Genomic DNA, 18,187 nt, shown 5'->3' with positions numbered 1-18,187 from the left:
ACTGCTGTGTACGTGCTGTATCCTTATGTGCAAGAGCCACATTCCTTTCATGCTCACCCGTGCACTGTACATTTTGAGACCGATGTTGGTGTTCCTCGCTTTTTTTAGGGTAATTTCTCAATGCGTCTCATGCGCTTCGTCACATGCGTTGTTCAAAAACAGCACAATAATTTATGTGAAGACCAAATTTTAAACACGAGAATCGAAATTGTAGCTTCTGGATCGCGCGTCTTCGACCGTATCATGTAGACCATCTCGACACCTGCATAATAAGGTAAAAATAACTGTAGAGACTCTTCGTTACTGAGCAGTTGTTTAACAACTTGGATACCGATGGCGAGCGTAGCACCGAGCAGCGCATGTGTTGAATCTCCCCTAGCGCGCGCTTTTAGAATTTTCGTGAACCTAGCGCAGCACACTACGATTCTGATGCGTTGAAAGGCTGTTTGGTTGAAGGCTCGTTAGTTCATTTATGTTCTCCTGGTAACTCTAAGTGTATCGAAATGCATGCCACTGTTGGCATGCCGAGTCCTGGAATGCAGTAACTGCGGCTGTCATTCAGATTATACTGGAATTATAGCACCTTTATCGTGCCGCCATGAGTCGACTGCAGAGCAGAGGGTTCGCTCTGCCGAGGCTGGCTCCCTGTAACAATGATCAAGGCGGATAGGCTTTTTCTGCTGCATATGATAAAGTGCTATATGAAATAGCCTCTCCTCGTAGTAAAACCATCAAGTAGTTCGGAAGAGAAATGAACCTGAGTTCAAGAGTAATGTATGTGTATTCTGTATACCTTCATTCAGAGTATGGGTAGATTTCAGGTCGTGGGTGGGTGCGACATCACACCTGCATTCCTTGAATTATCTTCTAACGGTTCGGGTTGCAGATCATCTCCTAATAAAAAGCATGATGCACAAATGCAAAAATAATCAAATTATCAGAAAAGCTCTCAGTAAATGCTAGAGTAGCTGAGAAGCAGACTCTACCCTAGTTGGGACCTAATTCCAGAAAAGGGATGATTATTTTTCCCTGATGCTAATTTAAATCAGTCAAAACCAACAGTCAGATAAAACTATAATGCATAGCCCTAAAACAAAACTCCAAAAGAAGGAAATCCTTTGTTAGAAATGCAACATTTCAATTTAAAAAAAAATCAGGCTAGATGTAAAAGTGAAATCTATGAAGAACAGCCGATGTATAAAAGAAGGAATAATCGTCGATACCAGAGTCTACAACAGCATACAATCACTATGATGTGTAACTCCAAAAGAACAGCCAATGTTTAAAAGAAGGACAAATCTCTATTGAAAATGTATCAAATAAAGATAATAATAATTACTCTATGCTGTGGAGTACAGGGAATGTCTGAAAACTCAATGCAGTGCCAAAAACATGCGTGCCACTCAGAAATTGATTGTGCGTCTCCCATTCTTTGCGAGTGAACTCAAAGCTAGGCGCAGGAGACAATTTGTTTTTGTGCGAGACAAAGCAAAGCACAATCTCTACTCTTTCAGTCTATTTCGTGAAAGCACAAAATCCACTCTAGAATAATTTCAACAAAGTATGCTTTGAAAGCGGACAAGCTTAATAAGTGCTTTGCAAAAACTTATTGTTGTGGATCTTGACATATTTGGTAAAGTCAGAAACATAAGGTGGTGACGAATTATGTTCAACGTGTTTAAGGGTTGTGACAGTCACATATTAATGAAATGAATTCAAGTGAATTTGTTTACGAGTGTACAAAACCCAAAGAGTGAAAATGAGACAACTCGATACCATGCATCCCAAAGCACATTGCGTGTCAGCACAGCCAGGGTGCAGTCCAGAGAAAAATACTCCTGCACGTCTCTTTCAAATTTTGGGTGCTGTCTCGCAGCAGCGCGTGTAGCACCGAAAGAGATTTGAATCGCACCCCATCCCTGGGGGAGTATTAAAATAATAACAGCTGACGTTCTGAAAATGAATCTTTTGTTTGGAAAATAATAGTCTTAATACCATTTATTGCTACAAACGGTAGTCTTAAAGAACAGCTATCATTTAAAAGAAGGAAAAACTTGAGATGAGAAGGGAGGAATTTGTGGTCAAAATGTTAGCAATTGAGTGTACGACAATCTATCCAACGGTACAATTTGGACCTTTCGTCCATTCGACCTTTTGTCCATTCGACCTTTTAATCATTCGACCTTTTTTCCATTCGACCTTTTGTCCATTCGGCCTTCTGTCCCTTCGACCTTTTGTCCATTCGACCTTTTGTCCCTTCGACCTTTTGTCCATTCGACCTTTTGTCCATTCGACCTTTTGTCCTTCGACCTTTTGTCATTCGACCTTCTGTCCTTCGACCTTTTGTCCCACAACCCGCCTGATACATAGGCAGTCTGCCAATCAAACCAGCAAGCCTCTCTGCCATAAAAATTACCCCACTGTTTCAACCTTCCCGCGTGAACTGGCGTTGACTCAGTGGTATATACGGTCAACCGTGGGAGCCAGTTGAATGCATCATCAATTCCTTCCCCTTACCCTCATTGGTCTGCATTTTGACGTGGCAGGCACCATTGTTGCCGAAAAATAGAAAATCACCAGCACTTATACACTGAGGGTGCCTGTCAATCCCAAGCAGTCGTCTGGTTGGTTCCTTGTGTAAGTGCAGCTGATTTGGCGATACTGGAGTAGCAACCACGGGCGGCCAATCAAGCTCAAGTCATCCCCTGGCATAGAGAGAATGATCTGTTGTGTTCAGTAATAATAGCACATACAGCATCCAGCGTGTTGCTGTGTCCTCCCTTGGTCCATCGGCATCGTTTTGATATCGACGTGTGCGGATTCGATCAAACTATCGATTAATCTTCTAAGGATCAGTTTCAAACCAAGGCACGGATCATTTGCCGGACACGAAGCAGTATTGGCGTTACAGACGCACTTCTCCCCCTTTCTTCTGTCTGCGGCAGCTGACCTGGCTTGGATTGGCGAACGATAGCTGGTAGCGTGACTATAAAAGACTGAGATATGACAAAAGCAATCGAAAAATATACTGTGTATGCGAGTATTTCAGTAGTTCTTAGGGAAATTGTTTGCGTTTTAATGATTTTTTGGGCAACTCGCTTTTGGGATTTTGTAGAGGATTTGCGAAAAAAAAAAAATACCACATGAATAATGGACAGCCCTTAAGCGGGAATCGTACGACGCTGGGGTGGTCCCACCTGTTGGCTCACATACTCTACACACGTCTCGGTGCCGAATCACAAAGGCATTGGGAGCGGGCACACAACTTTCGAGAAGCACCAACCTACGAAGACTTGCTGAAGCTTCTGCGTGATCATTTGGCAACACTGCAACCGTTGCCACTCTCAAAGCATCGACCAACGGAGTTCCACCAAGACCAGAAGGCGTAGTCCAAGATTAGTTCAACACTACTGAAATGCCGAAGAAGGTTTGTTTACACTGTCAAAAACCTTTCAAATACGACTCCTCCCTCCCAAATGCTTGAATCGGTGAAAAAAGCTGGTTTATGTCAAAATTGTTTTCCGTCCTCTCGTTTGATCCTAGCTCAGCTTGTTCTCCTCGCAACTGCTGTCGTCAAAAAGGAAACATTCAATTCGCGAGGGCACTTCTAGACTCCTGCTTCAAACGCAACTTACTCAGCAAAAGCTTGGCGCAGTAACTAGATCTTCGTCGGCAGCACGATCCACTTTCCCCCCCCCCCCCCCGGTGTTGGACCATTGTCTCCATCAGCTGGTTTCAGACTATGAATCAATTCATCCCAAAACCGCCAAGGCGTTGTCTAAAAGTTTTTACTTCGACGATCTGCTTTCTGGGGAAGAGTCCAAAGAAGAAGGCATCGAATTGTGCAGGCAGTTGAACGATCTCCTGCGGTGAGCTGGATTCAAGCTGCACAAATGGGCAGCTAACAGCCAAAACATACTCCGAAATATTCCTACTTAGCTTCGAGAATATCGCAGCTTTCTGGAGCACGATTCATCGTCGTCACCGGTTAAAACCTTGGGATTACTATGGCAGTTCTGTGAAGACGCTGTTCGCTTCAAAATCCCTTGCTGGTCGCTAGAGGCTCCCATCACCAAAATTCGTTCCAAGCTCTTCATGCAGGAGCTGTGGAGGTCGAAATTTTTCTGGGTCCTTCCAATAAGTGAATCGCAACAGCAGTTCTGGATAGATTCCCGAAGTGACCTCGATGTCTTTGACGAATTCTCTGTACCACGGTGGGTGGCATCTTCGAAAGATCATGTGCAAGCTAAACTCCACGGTTTCAGCGATGCATCCGAAAGTCGCATGCACTTATCTTCGCCTGGTTTCGAAGAGTGGAAGCGTCTATGTGCATTTACTTTACTGCAAAGTCGAGCGTGGCGCCAAAAGGAACTGAAAAGCTGGACCAAATTATGAGTCTGCTAAGGCTCGACCAGCAAGAATCATTTGCGGAAGATCTGCCTTCTTTTTGTATCACCGGGCATGTGAAGTCTTCGTCCAAACTAAAAGCTGCCAATGATTCTGGGTAACAAGCACCCAATCACCCTTCTGGTTCTGGTAGTATCAGGGAGACGGAATCAAATATAGCAGCTGAGTTTAAATTTTGAATTGCTCAGAAAATCCCATCGGAATCCAGTAGATATTTAACGACTTTTAAAGGGTTTATACTAGAATTGAAGATTTCCTTTGCGAACGACGCGCAGCACGATTGATCCTGCTCACATCACCCACCCCCGCAGCAGCAAGCAACGCGACCATAGAACTAAACACCACTCTGCCGGTGTTAGTCAAATACTGGTTCAGGACATTTTTTTTATCAGGATTGAAGAATTAAGATCAAGAAAATTTAGGATCACGGACAGCTGGAATCCCACCTGCCTCTTTGAAAAGCTCAGTCAATGAATTTACAGCGCCATTATTTTGGCTGTTCAAAACATCACTTGAAAAGGGTAGATAGATTCCTAAAGAATAGAATAAAGTATTTCTCAAAGTATTTACCACCCTGTTAAAAAAAAAGATGTTCGAAATTATCGTGGAAATGCTATTATTTAATCCATTCCAAAACAATTTCAATCAATCATAAACAAAAATGTGTTTCACAACAAAGACTAACATATGTAAAACATAATTTATAGTTTCTTTAAAAGTCGTTCTACTACAATAAATGCAATGGATGAATGGTAATCATGACGAAACGCTCTACAAGGAATTCAGTAAGGCATTTTACAGATTGGATATTCCTATGTTGGTTTTCAGGATCTTCTTCTTCTTTTTCTTCTACTTCTTATTGGCATTACGTCCTCACTAGGACAGAGCGTGCTTCTCAGCTTAGTTTTCAATAAGCACTTCCATAGTTGTTAACTGAGCGCCTTTGCCAAAGTTGCCAGTCAAGGAAGAGTCCATTGCGAAAAGATCCTGGGCCGATCGGGAATCGAACCTTCCGAATATCCACTATCGTCCAATGAATCGTATGTATGCTTATAATCAACATTGTACCAGGTCCGTCACACTCGGGCTCAGATTGTATACCACTTCTAGTACTGCATTTGGTCCCTCGGTAGTACAAAAGGTACCCAAGTTTGACAGATCGCAGTACACTTTTCACGGTATTCTAAATTACCTTATGAGCCATACAATTTTGGGCAACTGTAAGGGACACCAGAGTCTTTAATTTGTCTTTGATTGTACACTAATTGATTTAACCATATCGCAAACAAATCTAAGACAATATTTTAACTCCATAAAATATGATACAACATAGAGTTAAGAAAACATGTAGTGTACAGTCGATTGACAAATTAATAAATAAATTAAACAAATTATATGTGTTGCTCCATTAAATAGTTGCATAGCCGAATATAGTTGCAGGCGTTGACAGTTCAGCTAAATCAATCGATAATTGCATTTATATTTACATCCAGCGGCGCCTCATATGCGCCATTGCACTTCCAGCCAAGGTGCATTAATTTGTCGATTGTGCCTGTCGAAAGCACTAACTGTTCCCGGTAGCAGGATCAGGATGACACGACGAAAGTCCATTAGAGATGCATGTTGAACGATGTCATCGCATTCAGCGTTCCATCGATCCATCCCCGGTGATTGTCTGCAGTTGAATTGGATAATTTCATCATTTCGCTTTCAAAGTAAACTCTGACAGTAATCAAGTTGACGAACATAAACGAATGAAAAACTCGGCGTAAATTTGAACTTATGAACAGCGAGCATCGAGTCGAGCACGCCGAAATCGGTCGCAATGGAATTATAGTTTGGACAAGTTACAAAGTGTTGAGTGGAAAGCTGAAAATGAGAAAACGTGTTCCATCATTCTTCTCGTCATCGCTGAAGCCACCGTTGAATGAAAAGTTTTTCGACACGCTTTTTCGGTTATGACGAGGGCGGAAAGTGAAAGAGCCATTGAGTTCACAAAAGCTACTGACCAGCGCAGAAAGGAAACTTAATGATTCCAAAAAAAAAAACTTTAAATTGAAATGCAGCATCAAAACGATAACACTTAGGCTATTTTTCATTACTCTCTTCTTGTGGCATTACATTCCATCGGGGATAGGATCTGATTCTTGATGTAATGATTATTTGGGTATTCTCAGCACATCACTCACAAAATTCCCCTCGTGATATTTTCTCCTTATAAACATTTTAAAATTTGTTTGTGCCGTGTCCTTTGGCCTGAACCCCTACCCCCTAAATGACCACTTAGCTTATGGATGGTCCCTTACCTTAGAAACCATTCATAAATGGATTAAAATTTCCCTCTTTTTTTTTATACCATCCTTTCCCCTCGTAGCATTTAGTCACAAATGCGGAAACCAATCAACACACTCCCCCGGAAAATAAGTAGCATAACAACTTAACCCCCTTCTCCATTTAAATTTATTTTTTTAAAGCACTAAGAGATCTGAAACGAAACATTGATATTCAGAAGTTCAAAACAAAGAGGCATATGGTTTACCAACTGAAACATCAGGTCAATCCAATGTAAATAATAGCTTTATTGAGAGTGTTTTACTGCTGCGACACCATTTGACTATTTTCAGCCACCAAAATTTAAACTTCAAATTCACAGTACTCTTCTATCAAAACACTCAACTGAAAACATTCAAATGTTTTTTTGTTCTGTCACCATCACCCTGATGCAATTATCAAACAAACAATTTTGCCAGAGTTGTCATTGCTTAAATTCCCGATGGTAGAACAACAGGCTGACCCGTAGTTCTTATGTAAATAATTGTCATATAAAATTAAACAATCGACAATAGTTGCATGAGTCGTGACATGAGAAGTTCGATGTGCTGTGAAAACGTTTCTTATAAGTTTTGACAACTCTAACAGCATGAATCTATGGACCAATGCACGAGTTCACTAATTTGACGTTTTAGCGGTGCCGAATTCACTGGTTTCCTTGGCTACATAAATCAGAGCTGCCAAATGATTTGATAGAAAATCTGTATCCACGAGGTTAGAAAATCTGTGTCCCATACAAAAAAATCTGTGTCCATACAAAAATTGTTGAAAGAAAATCTGTGTTCCACACAAATTGAACCTGTGTCAGAATAAAAAAATCTGTGTAATACAGATAAATCTGTACATGTTGCAGCGCTGACATAAATAACACGGCACCGCTCAAACGTCAAATAATGAACCGAAGCCACAATGTTTGGCCAAAAAAATTTCAAGAAAAGCGCGACATTGGCTTATAAATATGTAAATTCTCCTACAGGGCACTCAAAAGCCATTTGGAAAACAGTTTCAAACATATCTATTTCATATAGGTCATTCTTACCATAAAAGTCCTCAGACAAATCCCCTACGTTGTGTTTTCTTGTTGAATTTCTATTTTTCACCCACAGGGCGGTGAGGACTGGCGACCGAATGGCACCACACAGGTAAAGGCCCGAACACAATGTGAACGGCAAAACGAAAAGAACGGCAACGTCAAATTTCCAACATATAGTCCTAGGACAGGACGTGACAGCTCAACTAAGACTGCCCCGTTGTTTTTCAGTCGATAGCCCTGACGATACAACAGCCAGTGCTACCAGTATCCTTTTTAAGTAAATCTTGTGAACAAATTCAAATATCAAAGCGCATATTTTGGTTGTTTCTTGTACACTCAATTCATTTAGTGTAATAAATGATGCAAGCTTTTTTGAAAATCAGGTTAATACTCAAAACCGACATTATTTTCAAAAATAATTGACATAATTTCCATCAAATTGATTACAATTAATTATTTTTATTATATTTTTCATTGTAGGAGCACATGCTTTAAACTTAACATCGAATATAAATAGATTTGTAACAAAAAAATTTCAAGAAAATTTTCCAAACATTTGATAAAAACTTCAATCTATGAACTAGCAACACGGCCGGCCTAACAACAAAGTTCCCTGTTGCAATTCAACTCAACGATGTGAAAGTAGGCCTTTGCCAAAACGACCAATGAGAAGTGGTCTTTTTTGACAGGCAATTGGTTTCGTTTTTGCACTTTGACCTGTCACGTCTTGTCTTAGATATAGTCCATTTTACGAACGAATATTGCTGTTACTTTTAAACGATACGCAACCGCCTACTGTCAAATTTTCATTTATAAAATGAGCGATCAGCTGATCTGAAACGGCACCGTAGTAAATGAAGCAAGGTGCAAGTGGAAAAATTTGCGGAAGCACTTCGTTAAAGAGATGCGCAAAATTGAGAAGTCATCTGCTTCCGGTGCTGGTGTTGCAGAAGTGCATTCGCCGACATGGAAATATTATGATGAACTCTCTTTCTTGGCAAAACATAGAAGAGTGCATGGTGACGTCACGAAAAATTCTCCTTCTCTGTCCTTCTTTCAACACGCTCAATAGACTGTCCTGCTCTTTTACACTCACTGCTGGAATTGTTTAGATTTTTTTATATGGAGTTGACATTCACTGCTGGAATTGTTGACATTTTTTTTTATATGGAGTTTCGAGGTTAGGTCAGGCGTGCAACTATCTATGGATCTATGCACGGGTTCACTATTTGACTTTTTAGCGGTGCCGTGTTATTTATGTGACCATGGAAACAAGTGAATTCGGCACCGCTCAAACGTCAAATTAGTGAACTCGTGCACAGGTCCATTGTCAGCGTGAAGGTATGGACCGATGCACGAGTTCACTAATTTGACATTTGAGCGGTACTAAGTTCACGTGTTTCCATGGTCACATAAATAATACGGCACCACTCAAACGTCAAAGAGTGAACTCATGCATCGGTCCATTGACACATGCACGAATTCATTAATTTGATGTTTGAGCGGTGCAGAATTCATTAGCTTCCATGGTCACATAAATAACACGGCACCGCTAAAACGTCAAATAGTGAGCCCGTGCATAGGTCCATAACACCGCACTGGTAAAACGACAAAGTGAACTCGTGCATAGGTCTATTGTAAAACCCAACTGTATGGCAAAATACAGAAATAAAAAATAAACATAATATTTTGAATTACAGCACAACTAGCAACTACAAGCCAGCAAGCAATGACCAATCGAACTCAGAATCAACAGAAGATGCATTCGCTTCCCAAGTCACTGAAGGGCAAGGCGTATTAAGCAGCCAACACCATTCATTGGCTTTCCAAGATTCCAAATACGAAGAACTGAAAATCCTCCTGTTGAGAACCTGCCGGAATATTCAAATACCCCATCATCTTCTACGCCAGTTTCTAAACCAGGTACCAAAAGAAAACGTAAACATAATACTGCCGATTATGCTGTGGAAGCAAATTCTGATGCATCGAAGAACAAAATCCATGAAGTAATGGACATAGCTGGTGATGTAGCTTCATCAATGCAGAGTCAGCAACAGAATCGACACAAGGATTATTGCAGTTACCTTGGACAACGAATGTCGATGCTTCCAATGAAGCACGGTAAAAATAAGCAAGTATTCAGACTCACATCGGCGTCATCGAAGCAGACAGCGCGCGCAGTTGACCATTCAACAAAACCAGCCACGCTTCCCATTGTGAACGTTTCCCGCTCGACGATCGCATCACCACAACAGCCTACTGTGACGATGGAAGCGCGCCAAAGCGCAATGCTTTCACATACCATTCATCTCCGGACTGCTTGCGCCTATAAAAGGCGATCTGCATCGCATGTATTTTTAGTGTATATTTCGTATCCTTCACCGAGCAGGAGCACTGCCTCTCGGTGGGGAGCAATAAATTAGTTAACAGTCGACCAGTTGTTCGTTCCCTTCTTGTCGCCCTGAGTCCCGTCGGTTTAAATAGTAGAAGCATTAACCTAAGAATGCTAATGTCGCTGCTGTTCGTGTTACCAACATCTAGTTTGCCACGAACTGACAGCGTGAGTACCGGGCATCAAAGTGTCAAATTGATTATAAAAGCATAAACAACGGCAAGGCATTGAACAAACAATGAAAAACCATAATATAAGGTAATAATAATTAAAATCAGTTTTGTGACAATAGCGCCACTAGCGTTCTATTACTAATATTTCTATTGTTTAAATATAAAAATCACAACGTAGGGCCGTCGCATCCTGGCCGAAACAGCAAGGTATTATACTCCCAAAATTGACATTTGGCGGTGACGTCATTCCTATCGCAAGCTCGAACGAGTGCAAAAGAAAGCGAGGCCTGCTCTCCTCTACTATCCTCAAGTCCTCGTGCTTGACGATAGGAATGACGACACATGTTTTGATGGAAAACACAGCGTAACAAAAATGATATGTTTGCGTGTCTCAAGGATCAAATTATGTGTCTCGAGTAGATTTGGGGTTGCTGAATCTGATGCCATTTTCAGAAATGTTCCAGCACGTCACAATTTTTAGCTACAGGTCACCAAAGTTGTATAAAACACTGGTTTTATTGATGTTTACATAAAATTTAAAATATTATTTATCAAACTTTTTTTGTGATCCAATTCTCTAAGCATGCTATTTTGCACATAAATATTCATTTTGGATTGAATTTGATTGAAATTGCGCGATTAAATTTGGATTAAACCGATTTTTTGGACATACTTGCTGTCTCTATAGAAAATTCTTCGTTTCTCTTATATGGGAAAATAAAATACTTTTTTAAACCATCAAAAAACAACTATTCCGCATCGAAATAATTTGCCGATAAGTATTGTTATACATATAAAGTTTGAATTCTGTGGCAAATTAAGCAAATAAATTGCCGTACAAGCTGACAAACTTGCATGCAAGTTGGCTAAAATAATCAAATTTTTGCATTTTCAACAGACAATATCTCAAAAACTAAACGTGCTATGATATCTTTCAAAACGGCAATGGATTCAACAACTCTTAATTGAGTGAATAGCGGCATTTTGGTGCTTGAGACAAAAACATGTTCCGCAGTGAAATCGTTGTTTGCACGTGGGAATAGCCTACCTTGTTGTGTCTGTCGTAAATCCATCGCCGAATTGTGAAAAGTCATCTTCCGAACTCAAGATCCAAATGCTCGCCACAATTTAGCTTAGCAAACTCTCTAGACGCACAATCACGTCCGATCAGCACCGAATCTATCCAAGGAATCTAGCTTTGGAAAAAAGCGCGCAACGCAATCGATTCGATTTAGTGTATCTCTTTCTCTCTCTAACAAATCGAGGAATATGTACCTGTCACTTTTTATCAACCTCGTCATTAATTCGTTAAGAGTCGCTTGTACCATCGACTACCAGTGGTGCCAAATTATCCACATGTGATTTTTTTAAAATTTGATGTACTTCGTTATATACACTACAGTGTCTATCATGCCAATGAAGATAGCCAGGAATCTTAAAGTGGAGTTTGCAACGCGGGTTAACATTAACCGGGGAATCTGAACTTTGCTTGGGGAACCTGGAGTTTTTTCTTGAAATCTGGAGATTTCTTGGGGAATATGTAAATTACTTGGGGAATCTGGAAACTGCTTGGGGAACCTGGAGATTTTTCAGGGAGTCTAGAGATTCCTTGGGGAATCTGAAGATTCTTTGGAAGTCTGGAGATTCGTAAGGGAATCTGGAGATTCCTTGTGGAATCTGGAGATTTTTTTTTTGTGGAATCTGGAAATTGCTTAGGAATCTGGATATTCCTTGGGGAATCTGGAGATTGCTTGGATATTGATTGGGGAATCTGAAGATTAACTTAGGAATTTGGGAAGTTTTTTGGAAATATGGGCTTTCTTCAGAGGTTCTGGAGATTCCTTGGAGAATCTGGAGATTGATTTGGGAATCTGAAGATTAATTGGGGAATCTGAAAATTAACTGGGGAATCTGGACTTGGCTTGGGGAACCTAGAGTTTCTCCAGGAAATCTTGAGAATCTTTGGGGAATCTGGAGATTACTTGAAGAATCTGAAGATTCCTTGGTGAATCCTGTCGCAACCAGGAATGTCCATTCATAAAGTACTGAGCGGTTCCATTTGAATTCGAATGTCGGTTTACTTTAGTATTTTTTGATTTGGCTGAAATTTGGCATATGCTTTCTTTATACCCAAAAATGCCTATTTGCATCATCGGTTCGCCATTTTTACCCTAGCGTTACTTTTGAGAAGGGCCTAAGAAAAAAAGCTTTAACAATTTTCAAAAAATTAAAACTCAGATACTATATGTCTGATCGGTTTGGTGTCTTCCGCAAAGTTTTAGGTTATTGTTGGAACTATCTGGAAAAAATACTTACTTACTTGATACTTGATGGGCTACAATCCGCTACGTTGAATCTACGCCGAATGGATAATTCTTCTCCACTGGGCTCGGTCCTGAGCCAATCGCTTCCAGTCGCCCTGAACGTTAAGTGCCCTTAAGTCCTCTTCAACTGCAAAAAGCCAACGTGTGCGCGGCCTACCACGAAGCCGACGGCCTCGTCCGGGTTCTCTACTGAATATTATTTTAGCTTGTTGTTCTTCCGGCATTCGTACCACGTGACCAGCCCAACGCAGCCTGCCGTGTTTTATGAGCTTGATAATATCCACTTCTTTATATACTTGGTACAACTCATGATTCATGCGACGCCGCCAGATGCCATTTTCTTGTTTACCGCCGAGTATTGTTCGCAGCACTTTACGCTCAAAAACTCCAAACGCTTTCCGGAAAAAATATACACAGTAAAAAAAATTTGTTTTTTATTTGGAAAATAAAACTTAAAAATCCATTTTCACAAAAATCGTTTTCTTGATTTTTTTATATTTTAAAGTAGACAAAAAATGGAGTCTTTTGCACAGTGGGTCAAGATGGAGAAATCACGGACACAAAAAAGTTATGATTTTTTGAAAAAAGGTGAATTTTTGAAAATGGTCATAATAAACTTTTTAAATATTTTTCAACTCGATTTTATGAAAGTACGCAAAATTTACAACAAAAAAAGGTACACGGAAAAATCAGGCTAACTTTTACCGTTTTAAAGATACAGCGATTTTAATACAAAATTATGATATAATTTTCAATTTTCGGTCATTATAACTTAGAAACGGTTTGTCCGATCAGTTTGGTGTCTTCCGCAAAGTTTTAGGTTATTGTTGGGACTATCTGGAAAAAAATATACACTGTAAAAAAAAATGTTGTGTTTTTTTATATATCGAAAATAAAGCTTAAAAATCAATTTTCTCAAAAATCGTATTTCTGATATTTTCTATTTTTTTTTATATGTTGAAGTAGACAAAAAATGAAGTCTTTTGCACAGTGGGTCAAGATGGAGAAATCATGGACAAAAAAGTTATGATTTTTAAAAAAAAAGGTGAATTTGTTGAAAATGGAATATAAATGGTTATATTTTTTTGAAAATTATTAAGGATTTTTTTTAGGCCTTTCTCAAAAGTAAGGCTAGAGTCAAAATGGCGAGCCAATGATGCAAAAAGGCATTTTTGGGCATAAAGAAAGCATGTGCAAAATTTCATCCAAATCAATATGTATAAAAATGAAATTTGGGAAAAAAGTCGGCATTTTCTCTGGAACCGCTCTACTCTAGAGTTTCCTTCGAAGTTTCCTTCAAAAAGTTCTCAAGAAATTCTTTGACAAATTCCCCAAGAAAATTCTTAATGCATTTTTGCAGGATTTAAAAAAACATCTGTTAGAAATAATTGAAAAATTTCCTGAAAATCTGGAAGGTGTTTCTAAGCAAATCCTTTAGTAATCTCTGTAGAAACTTCCGTGAAAATTCCTGATGAACTCTTCCTAGAATCCATGAAAAACATTCGAACTCACGAGGAAGTCTTCGAGGATTTTATAGATACAGTCGAAGCTCGTTATAACGACAACTTTTATTGCGACAAATCTCTCAACATTTCCAATGGTCCCATCAAATTCCCATACTAATTTCAGCTTTTTTAACGACATTTCTCTGTTTCGACCGTTCTCTATTGCGACATTTGTGTTATATTCAATTGTCACTCAATATAACGACATTCGTTTAGCTATTTTAATACATACTGTGATCGTTTTATTCCTCAATGCTCCATAACGACATCCAACCTCTTTATAACGACGATTTTATAGCGAAATCTCCGTATACCTACGGTCCCTTGCGATGTCGCTATATCGAGCTTCGACTCCCATCTGAAGGATTTGCTTAACAAACATTCAACGGCAACCCAGAAGAAATTTGTTTAGGAATGATCGGAATAATGGTTGTAGTATTTGTTGCAATGTAATCTAAAATGAAATTTTATAGAATTGATTACACTTGAGAAACTAGTTGACAAATGTTGAAACAAATCCTTATTGTTTTTTTTTTTTTGTGAGAGTTTAATGAGGAATCCCTGGTTAACAATAACGAATTTCTGGGATAGTTTTAAATAGATGTCCTGGATGACCCTGATGTCCCTGTAGGAATTTTGAAGCATTCCCTGAGACCAACCATGGATCAATTTACAAAGGAGTCCATATAATAACGGCTGGACGAATAAATGAAAAGTATGGCACAGGAACTTCTTGAGTAATTCTGAGTAGTGTTTCTTAAAACATCCTGCAATGATTTTTTTCACACACTCTTGTAGAAATCTTTGGAATATCTGGAAAAATTGATGATAAAATCCAACGTGCCTTTGGAGCCGGCCTTCTGATATGTTGGAATTCCTAAAGCAAGTTCTGGAGAACTTTGTCTAAAAAATCAAAAGATTTGCAAAATTTTCTCTGAAAATGGTTGTGAGAAGAATAAATACATTTTCGTGAAAATCAATGAGGATTCCGTACCCTGGCGGACAATTTTTAGAGGAATTACTGGAAAATAGCATAGAAACGCCATGAGATATTCTTGTATGGTTTCTGAAAAAACCTAATGAATTTCTTAAAAACTCTGAAATAAGCCCTTGCGAAAATCAATTGTAAACTGGAATTGGTTGACAAAGCTCTAAAGGAAATCGAGGAATAGCATATTATAAAATTTCCAGAGTATTCCCTGAGAAAATAGTAACTTTAAAGACCATTTTGGTTAAAAACAAAGACCTTCCAATGAAAATAGACCGGGTCTCTAAAAACAGCCCTACGCAAGGGACCTACAGATTCGTAAAAAATACCCGGTTTTTTTTTTCAAATGTATTTCGTTAAGCGGGACGTAATAAGTATGTTCAATCTTTTTGAGCATCTTAATTGTTTTATTATCAATATTTCTTCATTACTTTTCGAATTCAGTAGCTCATGAAACTCAATTGTTGCGATTCTTTCTATTTGGGTTATCTTGCAGATGTTGAGCTAGAGCTAGAATATTACGCACATTGTAAGCGTCCCTTGGTGTATTATGCCCACGGGTAGAGTGTCCATTTCCCGGCCCTTTTGCTTGTCCCGGGATTCGGGACAAAAATTAAAGCTTGTCCCGGGAAATCCCGGGATCCCGGGATTTTCGAGATTTTCAATAAAACAAGTATTTTTAAAATTTAAGACTTTGTCAATCCCACAGATGTGGATTAGAGGGAGAGGAGGATCCCTTTTGTGGTTCAAACCGGTCCATATTATAAATAAAAAATCTAATATAATACCTATAATAGCAAATTATCTGCAAGGTAAACAAATGGGATGTTAGTAAAAGTATACGCTTTGGCGTTTCTTCAGGAATCGACTTATCGTTTCCTTTCGTTCGATTCCTTACTGTAGTATGGGTTTCAATGCCCCACAGTTATGAATGAATGCTATAGGAATATAGTTGCGATGCTGTATAGATATATGGTTCTCGTAAGTAAAATATGTTTTGCTAAATTTTAATTCTATTTGATAAGATATTCTCTGTTAATTCCAATTTTGAATCATATCTTTGTGCTAGGTATCCATAATTGTGGAGCAACTGCAACTAAACAAAAATCAAGGCTTACCATGACTAATTACGGGCTTTCAATAAATAATATTAAAACAATTCAATAACATTAAATAAATAATATTACAACAATTTACTTCAGACATTTGAAAAGCCTTCACAATTTTGAAGGGAAAAAGAAACTGTTTCAAGATCATTGAAGGTGTTTTAGTGGATCATGTTAAAGTTTAATAACCGAAAGGTTTCGACTCAAGTTTAGGTGTTATTCCAGATTGGCATTCTCAGCCTAAAGGCTTATAAAAACAGCTGATGTTGAAAGGAAACGCAACAACAAACTTTTACAACTAGAAAATAAAGATATGGTTTAAGTATTCAATAGTTTTAATAAAAAGGTTAAAATAATGACATGTTTATACTCTTACCTTTATGATGCTTTATTATTTTAATGAATGAAGTGTGAGTCTGAGGTGAAATTTTTTGTTTTGCTTCAAAATTTAGAGGTCCTTTTCAAGCTTTAAGTTCATGTCGGGAAATCCCGGGATTCACGGGACGTTGGTTCTAAAATCCCGGGAATCGGGAAATCCCGAAATTTCTCAAATCCCGGGATTTTTTGTCCCGGGATGTCCCGGGATGGACACTCTACCCACGGGTTATCAAATCTGCAGTAATACTAGGCAACGGATCAGCCTGTGTACGCCATTCACCAGGAACCATGTTCACTGCTTCGTCGTACCTGTCTGTGAAATCAGGTGGAGAATACTGGTGATCATTGTGTTTCTTCACGAAATTGTACAACACGACTATTGCTCTTACTACGTTTTCTGCCGACTCGGGAATCATACACAATGGGGATTTCATAATCCTCAACCTTGCAACTGTTATACCGAATGTATTCTCTATCGGACAACGTGCCATGGACTGCCTCTTATTGAAATTTGCTTGCAGCTGTGGCAGATTTCTTCCTGGGAATGGCCTCATCAAATTCGTTATGAGAGGAAAAGCAGCGTCCCCGACAATAAAGTGGGGAAACTCAACGGTGCTGTTCAGCAAAACAGTTGGCGGTGGTAATCCCAATTTATCAGGAAGCAATAGTTTTCCGAACTCGCTAGAGGCAAATACACTACCATCAGAGTTATCGTTTTGACTCATATTCCGAGCACTTAAGGTCAACAGTGACTTCAAAAGCATCTGATAGGCATAAACTAGCTGATATTTGTGAAAATTTTAATTCCTTCGCAAAAACCAACCGTTAGCTGTTAGGTGTACTTATAAAAATGTTTATTCAAACTAGTTTAGTGTTGTTTTTATGTAAAAGTATGCAACAACATTTTGACTCAAATGCCGAACACAGCGTTCATTCTGTTTCATATTCCGAACACCTTGATTCAAATTCCGAACAGCACGAATAAATCGTATTCAAATAAATAATTTCGCAAAAAAAAATTATCTGAGCTAGTTTAAGTGGTCTCGAGCTAGAGAATCATCACTACTCCCGATGTATAAAAATGATTTGAAGACGTTAAAATTGAATTGCAATTGACTGCCATTTCCTGGTAATTTGATGACATATTTCAGCGAAACATTTCGCCATACAAAAACCGAGTGTTCGGAATATGAGTCTGTTCGGAATTTGAGACAAAACGGTACCACCATATGCTCCTATATCTACCGCCAAAAAATTATAATCAGCATCGCATATTTCCATCAGCACAATGGAATGCTGCTGTTTATATTTTTTTACAATTCCTCATCGCAATAGGCTGTTTTTCATCACGCCAATCAGTCATGAAATGGCCTACTTTCCTGAACTGAATATGCAGTGCGGGAATAGTCATTACGCAACTGAAACCAGTGCTGTAATGATTCATTACTCAACGCTTTCGCGTTACGCAAATGTTTTGAGTTGCGTAATGAATCATTACACAACAATTTTCAGAGATTGTAAAATAATGATGAATGCATTCCGGTATCATT

General features: G+C 39.0%; 1 long non-coding RNA gene across 1 annotated transcript; it reads right to left on the bottom strand.

Moving 5' to 3' along the window:
* Nucleotides 1-16,174: 16,174 nt before the first annotated feature.
* Nucleotides 16,175-16,815, bottom strand: LOC110675380. The gene is made up of 2 exons (XR_002499430.1): nt 16,636-16,815; nt 16,175-16,557 (listed from the first exon to the last, which is right to left on the bottom strand). It is a non-coding gene; the product is annotated as an uncharacterized LOC110675380 (long non-coding RNA).
* Between the last annotated feature and the right edge of the window lie 1,372 nt (nt 16,816-18,187).

This window comes from Aedes aegypti, chromosome 2 (genome assembly GCF_002204515.2).
Source record: "Aedes aegypti strain LVP_AGWG chromosome 2, AaegL5.0 Primary Assembly, whole genome shotgun sequence".
Lineage (NCBI taxonomy): Eukaryota > Metazoa > Arthropoda > Insecta > Diptera > Culicidae > Aedes > Aedes aegypti.
This window is presented reverse-complemented; position numbering and strand designations above follow the sequence as displayed.